This window comes from Lepidochelys olivacea (genome assembly GCF_965140295.1).
Source record: "Lepidochelys olivacea isolate rLepOli2 genome assembly, chromosome: 10".
NCBI classification, from domain to species: Eukaryota; Metazoa; Chordata; order Testudines; family Cheloniidae; genus Lepidochelys; species Lepidochelys olivacea.
The window spans coordinates 3,608,097-3,617,743 of NC_140420.1; the positions used below are offsets into that span (position 1 = coordinate 3,608,097).

Genomic DNA, 9,647 nt, shown 5'->3' on the forward strand with positions numbered 1-9,647 from the left:
GACTTCCCATGTGTCCTTGGGCAAGTCACTTCATCTTTCTGGGCCTCAGTTCCTCACTGTCAAATACCAAGCCCTTTCTCCCATCTTGTCCATTTAGGTTCTAAACTCTCTGGGGCAGGGCCCGGTTCTTACTATGTACATGTCCAGCACTTAGCAAAATGGAGCCCCATTTTCCGTTGGGGCCTCTAGCCACCACGGTAATACCGTGAATAATGATAACTGCGGATTTCTTTAAGTGGTAACTGCTGACTGTGTTCCAAAGAGCTGACTGCACAATGCACTCACCTCAGGGCTTCTCCAGTGACGAGCACGGTAGAGCTACAGATAGGTTAAACAAATGGAATGGAATGGATTGGTAAGGAAAGGGTTAATCCCTCTCTGCCCAGATCTTTGCCTTCACTGCAGGGATTGTTACTGAGCAGAATAGGGCTGGGCTACAATGGAGCAAACTCCTTTTCTGGGGAGTGTCTGGACTCGGACTCCGGCAATGTGCAGCCCTGTAGACTGTGCCCAGTGAGCCTTGGCTGCAAGGAACCTTTTGCCTCCCTTTCTCAGAACTCCAAAGGTGCGAGATGTTCCTCCTCCCCCCATATCCTCTGACTGTCACAGAGCACCATGGCCTGCTCCAAAACCCGGCAGAGTTCCTGCTGGGGAGAGACTGGGCAGATGAAGTCCCAGGGAGCCACACAGAGGAACCTGTAACAGAAAGAGATTCTTTAGCAAGTTACTGTATGCGGCTGCAATCTCCTATTTAAAGAAAGTGTATCCAGGCTTCTGCTCTTGGCAGCTCGCATAATAGCAACCTTGGCATGTTCCAAGAGCTGCACAAACACTAACTAATGGGAACAAAACTCCCAGCTCTTGCCAGTGGATGAAGGAACCCTCTGTTGCAATTTGCTAAGGGTGGATTTTAATAGCAATTAATTTGACAATGTAGGAACTTGGGGCTGAATTTATTTTTAAATGTTCAAGCTTGTCCCAGTTGCTGACACCTACCTCAGTAAGCCCTTCATGTGCTGGCTAGATTCAGCTGCCCCTACATTCCTGAACAGTTCATCTTCTGACTGGGAAACTGACAACGCTGGACAAATGGGAGAGCAACATGTATGCAAAAGAGGTTTGGGGGCATAAGATTTAAACTGAAACTTGTAAGTGACAAGTGCTGACTAGTGCAGAAATTATGTCAGGTAGACCTGGTGCAGGAAGCAATGTCTTGCAAACCACACTTCCTCGATTCCCTGCAGAATCCCACAAGGCCCTGCCTGAAACCAGCATCATTTCTCAGCTCTCTCTGCTATAAGCAGCGTTAGGAACATAGTCAGCATGTCAACAAAGCATCCACAACCCAGCCTTCTATATTCCTGGGTAACCCTTAAAGCCGTAAGTCACAACTGTCTGATTAGCTACACTCAGCTTTTCCCAGAGAGCTTAGGTTCACAATCTTCAAACTTGGGTGTGGAAAGTTAGGCCCGAAATCGACATTCCAGCACCTAACCAAGTGTCAACATTTTCAGAGGAGTCAAGATCCCGCAGTGCCAGCGGAAGTCAACATCAACCCTTCAATGGGGGCCAATGGCTCACTCTCTATTTCAGACATTACAACAGCTGCTAGGTCCAGAATGAAGAAAAGGAGTACTTGTGGCACCTTAGAGACTAACCAATTTATTTGAGCATGAGCTTTCGTGAGCTACAGCTCACTTCATCGGATGCATACCGTGGAAACTGCAGCAGACTTTATATATACACAGAGAATATGAAACAATACCTCCTCCCACCCCACTGTCCTGCTGGTAATAGCTTATCTAAAGTGATCATCAGGTTGGGCCATTTCCAGCACAAATCCAGGTTTTCTCACCCTCCACCCCCCCACACAAATTCACTATTTGTGTGGGGGGGGTGGAGGGTGAGAAAACCTGGATTTGTGCTGGAAATGGCCCAACCTGATGATCACTTTAGATAAGCTATTACCAGCAGGACAGTGGGGTGGGAGGAGGTATTGTTTCATATTCTCTGTGTATATATAAAGTCTGCTGCAGTTTCCACGGTATGCATCCGATGAAGTGAGCTGTAGCTCACGAAAGCTCATGCTCAAATAAATTGGTTAGTCTCTAAGGTGCCACAAGTACTCCTTTTCTTTTTGCGAATACAGACTAACACGGCTGTTACTCTGAAATAGGTCCAGAATGGTTTTCCTCTGTGAGGAGTGCGGCCTATCCTAGGTTTTACTGCAGATTTACAGGTTTTACAGCTGATTTACCAGATACTCACTCCTGTTACCACATATATACTTCAGCATGCCTACTGCAGACAGATTCGTGTCTGAACCAATGCCCACGTAGTAAATGGGAGGTTCTCCATTGACTTCAATGGATATCAATCAGGCCCTGGATAAATTTTATTTGTACATGCATGTTTTATCCTTATTCAGAAAATTGCACTGTTAACCCCTTCACACCCATGGCAGGTAGATATCTATATACAAGAATTGTTTAAAATCCCATGCCAACTGAACAACCCTATGCATTTATGTATGTAAATGTATATAAATATTCACTGTCATACATATGGATACAAATCAATTCCTAGCCTATGTGGCCATGCATGCACAGAGAGGCAAGTAATTAACACATATTTCCGTTCCTTCATCTCACCTGATGCATGTGAGAGATTTTGGCACATCTGTGCCTCTGGGCAGTAATACCCATATGGGGCCAGGAAACGGCAAGAAAATCTCTCCACATTCTTCTGCTGGGGAGAAATTGCAGAACAAAGCAAGGATCTTGCAGGGACACAGGTCTTTGGGCATGGAGTCCTTGTGTGTCCCCCTCACCATTACCTGGCAACACAACTCAGTCCTCAGCTAGTGCTTGCCCTTAGGAGTTTCAGTGGGAAACTCTCCAGAGCCAGTGGGGAGGGGAAGAAGGGCAATGCACATTCTCCCTGACCTACCCACTTCCCTCAGACAGACGGCCATCCAGAGAAGCAGGTAGGGATGCTGTTATGGAGACGGCTGACCTGCTTTCCGCCATTCTGTATGGCAAGGGTAACCACGGCACTGTCTGGCCCTCACCCACTTATACAGCCCTTCCATCCCAGAGCGCATAGCAAATGTAACCAAATGATCCTCCAGCTCTACAGAGATCACTCACCCAGCAACCATTCTATGCTGAAATGCAAAGGTACTTACTACTAATGCTAATCAGGTTAGGAGAGAGGTGAATTAAAACAGCACGGGGACTTTAAGGAGAAAAACTGAACTTACCAGAGCAGAAAGGAAGGATTTGGTACCATTTTCAAAGTTCAGAAAATACATTAATGCCACACAGGAGTTCTTTGCAGTGTAGTTAATCTTCACAGGGAGAACACAGTAACCTGCTCCTTACTTGTTACATGTGCATCAACAGCTGTTGAGGGCTACACTGATCTTTCCTTTCATGTCTATCCGCATACAGCAGACAGGTTCCCGCTTAGTGGCTTACAATGGGATCCCAGCACGAAGGCAAGCTGAACTGAAAGAGAGCCCACGCTTCATAGCTCCACAGAACAAAAAAGATCGGTGGGTTGAAATCTGATCAAGTAGGAAAAAATGGCTCTGGTACATGGACAGCAGCTAGACATTGGCACGAAAATCAAGCGGAACTGAAGAGGCCATCTGAGATGAAAGATTCAAAGAGCAATTTTCTACTCTGCCCCAAAGAGGAAGATCTGTAACCAAAATATCCTTGAGGCAATTGCAGAATCTTACTACTAAATGCATATTGAGAGACAAGTAATGGGAAAGCTAAGGGCAAAAACCTGAAGGAAATGTGATTATTAAGGTGATCAAGAGAAATGGAGGACAATCAGCAGCACATACCCCAGGGGCAGGACATGCAACACAACTAGCCAATATAGATTTGAAATGCACTGTATGATAAAGAAGTATATAAAATAGCACCTAGCAGAGAGAAGGTATTGAGATAAGAGATAGGGAGAGCGAGAGGCAGTCAAGACTTACTGAGGCCTACGTCCCATAAGGAGACAGGAGACCTGGCTCTATTGTGCACTGGACAGTCACACATCCCCTATTGGGATTTAACAAATGATTTAACTTTTAATAAAAGACAAGGAAACAGCCACCAAGAGAGTCATCCCAGAGAGCCGTGTGCATAGCTTTATCCAGTGGCCAACTGCAGCGCTCAGCACCTCCACACAGCTGTCAGCCAGTTAACTAAACACAAGTGCAGCATAGAACAGCTGTTGCAATAATGTGTCAGGCTTGTCATTCCCCTGCAAGAGTAACCAATAGGAGTGCAACAACTCACAGTGTAACCCCCATGCATAGAGGCCAACAGCCTCTTAACCCTTGAGGTGCTGAGTATCTACCAGGAGCTCCCGCAGCAGACCCTGCATCGAGCAGCAAGCCCTGTCGCCCCCATACACGTGAGATCAAACTGCGCCCCTGTTGCAGCGCTGGGAACAGATCACACCAGTGCCCCTGTCACACAACCGGCCACAGCTTCCCCCAACAGATCCCATCCCCATTCTCCTCACCTGCAGCCTGCCCCACACCCCCTCCCCGGGTCTCCCCCCACAGCCTCCCCCACAAAGCCCCCCCACCCCAGACACAGATCCTTCACCCCTAGGTGCCTCCCCATGCCCCTCCCCCCACAACACCCCCTTGTGATCCAGCCCCCCTACCCTACAGCTCCCCCTTGTGATCCAGCCCCCCACAGCCCCTCCCCCACCCTACAGCTCCCCCTCGTGATCCGGCCCCCCACAGCCCCTACTCCCACCCTACAGCTCCCCCTCGTCATCCGGCCCCCCACTGCCCCTCCCCCTCGTCATCCGGCCCCCCACAGCCCCTCCCCCTCCCTACAGCTCCCCCTCGTGATCCGGCCCCCCACAGCCCCTCCCCCTCGTGATCCGGCCCCCCACAGCCCCTCCCCCACCCTACAGCTCCTTGTGATCCAACCCCCCACCCTACAGCTCCCCCTCGTGATCCGGCCCCCCACAGCCCCTCCCCCCACCCTACAGCTCCCCCTCGTGATCCGGCCCCCCACAGCCCCTCCCCCTCGTGATCCGGCCCCCCACAGCCCATCCCCCTCGTGATCCGGCCCCCCACAGCCCCTCCCCCCACCCTACAGCTCCCCCTCGTGATCCGGCCCCCCACAGCCCCTCCCCCTCGTGATCCGGCCCCCCACAGCCCATCCCCCTCGTGATCCGGCCCCCCACAGCCCCTCCCCCCACCCTACAGCTCCCCCTCGTGATCCGGCCCCCCACAGCCCCTCCCCCCACCCTACAGCTCCCCCTCGTGATCCGGCCCCCCACAGCCCCTCCCCCTCGTGATCCGGCCCCCCACAGCCCCTCCCCCCACCCTACAGCTACCCCTCGTGATCCGGCCCCCCACAGCCCCTCCCCCTCGTGATCCGGCCCCCCACAGCCCCTCCCCCTCCATTCCCCGGCCCTCACCCAAGGGCTCCCCAGCCTCAGGGCCGGGACCCCATCCGTCCCCGGGGGCCCCGGCCCGCCAGATCCCCGGCCCCGCACTCACCTGGCGGCGGCGGCAGCGGCCCGACCGCGGCTGGACGGTACCGGCCCATAGTGATCTGCTGCTCCTCCAGCTGCTGCCCCAGCGCTTGCTGTGCCTGCCGAGCCAGGCCGGAAGCGCAGGTCCCAGGGCTCCCTGGGAGTTGTAGTCCCTCATCGGCAGCCCCCCGCCCACCCGCCAGAGAACCCCGTGGCTCATGGACTACAAACCCCAGCAGCCCTAGGCCGCCTTGCCCTGATTGGTGCTCATCTGCTCACTCTATGCTGCAATCCATGTCACTATTGGCCACTAGTGTACGTCCCTCAAAGCTCCTGCCCAATCGCACGGCTAAAAACGAGTCTCTGGCAGGACTGGTGCGTGGGGGGAGCAGCTACCAATTAGAGCCGGAGGAGGCGGGGCTTTTCCGAAACGAGTGTTTGTGACTGGCTGTGCGGGAGGCGGGGGTGGCCATAAAGGTCGCGGTAGGGGGCGGGGACTCTCTCTCTCTGCGCGGCGGTGGCTGAGGTGAGGGCGGCTCGCGGGCGCGCCGCGGAGGCCCCTTGCCGGGGGAGCCGGCCCGGGCCCTCCGGGGCGCTGAGGGAGGGGCCGGAACCCAGGCGTCCGGGCCCGGCCCCGGTGTGGGGGCTGCCTGCGGGGAGGGGGCTAGACACGGGGCGGCGAACACGCTCTCCAGCTCTAGTGCGGACGGGCCGGGGGCGGCTGGAACCCGTGTTCGCTGGGCGGGGCCGTGCGGCCCAGACCCCCCCCCCCCGCCCCCGCCTGGCACGTGTTAGACGCCTGGGGCTGCGGAGGCTGATGCCTAGTGTGAGCCAGGCAGGGTGGGGGGGGGTCGCACGTGCCGGCTGGGCGGGTCTACACTTGGAGCGGCGGGCAGGGCTTGACCCCCCCCCCCCCAGTGTAGACTTAGCGCGGTGCGCGCTGTCCGTGCCGGCGTAGCTGTGTAAACCGGGAAAAGACCAGGAGGACTGGGGGCACCTTGCAGGCTAACCAGGTTATCTGCGCATAAGCTTTCGCGAGCGACAGCTCGCTTCCCCGGACGCCAACTGGGGATCTCGTCCCGCCCCGCCCCATGCCAAGTGTGGACGTAAGCGGCATGGCGGGCTAACGCGTATGCGCTGTTCAAAACTTGTTCCCTGCCGTGGCTTTAATGCACCTGTTTTTTCTAGTATATACTTAACCTTGGGGTCTGCTACTGACGCAGGCTTGCCCAAGCTGAAGGTCGGACCAGCTGCTGTTGTGGCAGTCGCTGCGTTACCCGTTGCGATGTGTGTCCTGCCAAGGGTAGCCTGCGATGAGCTTTCAGTTTCTGACACCCCCTATGAGTATTGCCCAAGCAGTACTTGATTACACTTCATGCCCGAGGCTGCACCTTTGTTCTTGTAGCTATCATTCCTTGTCTGAGATGTATTAACTGGTGTGGCTTTTTTTAGGTTGCTGGATGGTCTGGTCAGCGCAAGTAGAGGTGAGTCTAGACCAGTGATTCTTGTTAAAATGAGGCCATGAAGTCTGCATGTTTCAACGGGGCCAGCAAACCCTAAACTTGAGCCAATGATGAGTGACTTTATTTCTGACACCTCGTCTGAAAACTGTACCTGCAGTATTTGATTATGGTTTTCCTGGCTGAGGCTCAGGCTAGTTTTAAATCTTGTTCAGGTAAAGGTGAAAATCCTCTGACAAGGACTGGAATAGAGAGGTTTGTAATCTATGCGGGGGGAGTCAGTTTGCTATTTGTTTTACTATGTGTTTACTGGTTGGAGTGTAATGCTGCCGTCTCTTTGTAGGAATGAAATGGACCAGAAGAGCAGCTCACTTCCATTGTTGGCATCAAAAGGACTGTAAATCTCTAATTCAAATGCAGTGGCTGTAATTTGGATTTACTTTAAAGCACTTGTGACATGTTATGCATTTTGAATGAAACATGAAAAGTATATTGTATGAATGTAAATGAAATGTAAGTCTTATTAAACAGAGTGAAACAACTTGCGGTTCTTTTAATGTGAGACTTTCCTATTCATTCACACAACATGCTAAAGAAATGTTCACGCCTGCGTGAAGGTTGTTTGTTCAGATGGAACTTTTTGGAGTGCTGGTCTAAACTGCCATAAAACTCAGTACTATTTGAAGGGCAGGGGGCATTTCTTTGGCTTTATCTTTACAAATAATATATAGAACATATTAAATGGTTAACAGGAACTTCAAGTTTCCCCTTTGATAAGGACCACCAATGGTGGTTCCATTGCTTATTGGAAGAGCCTGTGGGGGGAGGGAGGAAGCAGGAGAATATGCTGTTAAACTGTTGTGGTGTGAAGGAAAGAATCATCATTTTATCTGGAAAAGATGATCCTTAATTCCATGCTGCTCTATGGCATGTAGCTTTGGCCCAAGGTTCAGTAACCCTTAGCCTTATTCTGGTGAGGTGGGAAGTAACAGCTAAAGCTAACAATTCTGTGTTCAAAGATAGTCCAACTGAGAAACCCCATTTTAATAAGCTTGATAACACATTCTAGCCAGATGTTTAATCTAATTCTGCCATAGTTGATACAATGAGGAATTCTTTGGTTTACTACTCTGGCCTTCAGTAATGGATAGAGAAGTCAGTCACTTTTTTTTTTAAGCCCAGTGATGGAAGAAAGCTGTCTTGATATTTGGAAAAAACTAAGCTACAAAGAAAGTAAAATTCTATTGAATAATGGCAAACTTGTAGCAATACCAAACAACTTGTCTTAGTCAAGGAGAATCTAAGAATGGCCTCTGAGCTGGATTTACTTAATTTTCAATACTGGAGTATGGAACTCAAATTTTCATAAACATTTGACAAAGTGTCTAATGCAAGTCAGTGTGTGGGTTTGATGGTATCCTGAATGTGCCATCCATTGGATGGGTCAGGACCTCCAATATAAAAGCTCTATTCTTTGAAGCTGTTTAGGAGTAGTGGTGTGAGCTGCAGTGCTTTTCACAGCCTTCCTTGGTGGAAGGTATGACAATGTAGGCTCTAGAGGGAGAGAACAGATGGATTGTTACAGAATAGTCTACTCACATCGCAGGTTAAGATGAACTGTATCAGTCTGTTACTAGCAGGATTTAATAGTAAATTTACTACAGTTAACTTGTTGAGGTATCTCCAAAGAGAAGTATGGAAAGGTTAAACCTTTGATTTGACTTGCCTTGGAATTATGCAGAAAACTCCTGGTGTTTTTGGATACCTACCATAAAGGTAAAGTTAATTGGCCTAGCCTAGAGCAGTAGACAATGTAGGTGTTCTCAGTAGAAAAGTACAGGAGTGAACATTGGACTCTGTGTAGAGCCAATTCGGGGACCAGTTAGATCTGAAATGTAGTTTACTTGGCGAATCTGTTCCTGCCTGGGTAGGTATGTGATCTTTCTCCCCTGGTGCAATTCAGTCCAGCAGTGAAGTCAGTTTAAATTAGAAAAGGTTCAGAAAAGGGCAACTTAAATGATGAGGGATTTGAATGGGTCCCATATGAGGAGAGATTAAAGAGGCTAGGACTTTTCAGCTTGGAAAAGAGGAGACTAAGGGGGGATATGGTAGGTCTATAAAAATCATGAGTGGTGTGGAGAAAGGGAACAAGCAAATAACTTTTCTTTGTTCATATAATTAGAACTAGGGGCCAAATGAAATTAATGGGCAGCAGGTTTAAAACAAAAGGAAGCTCTTCACACTGTGCAGAGTGAACCTGTGGAACTCCTTGCCTGAGGAGGTTGTGAAGGCTAACCCTATATAATAGGGTTTAAAAGAGAACTTGATCATTACCTGTTAAGTTCACTTCCCTCTGGGGCACCTGGTATTGGCCACTGTCAGCAGACCGGATACTGGGCTGGATGGACCGTGGGTCTGACCCAGTGTAGCCGTTCCTGTGTTGGTTCTTGGTGATGGAAGTGATTTGAGAGATCAGAGATTGTAATACAGGTGCTTCCTACAGCAGGGGAAGGGGTTTCTATGGGCTGGGTAACTAAACAGCTGAGGGTGTTGGGTTTTATTTTTGTTTCTACTTAGCTCTCTATTTTGAAACCAAGATACCATTGTCAAGACTCAGGCTCATTTAAAAAAATTTATTAAGAGGAACAGAACATTAAAAACTGTAAAACAACTGACAGT

General features: G+C 50.4%; 1 protein-coding gene and 1 long non-coding RNA gene across 3 annotated transcripts in view; one reads left to right on the forward strand and one right to left on the reverse strand.

The window, feature by feature from the left end:
- TRAF7 (TNF receptor associated factor 7) overlaps positions 1-5,654 on the reverse strand; it is a 47,841-nt gene extending 42,187 nt beyond the window's left edge. For both annotated transcript variants that reach the window (XM_084641516.1, XM_084641514.1), the window contains exon 1: positions 5,534-5,654. The gene's annotated coding sequence lies outside the window, so the exon portion shown is untranslated. The remainder of the gene's footprint in view (positions 1-5,533) is intronic.
- A 336-nt stretch (positions 5,655-5,990) lies between these two features.
- On the forward strand, positions 5,991-7,509 carry LOC311527185. The gene is made up of 3 exons (XR_014713271.1): positions 5,991-6,034; positions 6,961-6,992; positions 7,312-7,509. It is a non-coding gene; the product is annotated as an uncharacterized lncRNA (long non-coding RNA).
- Positions 7,510-9,647: the final 2,138 nt, after the last annotated feature.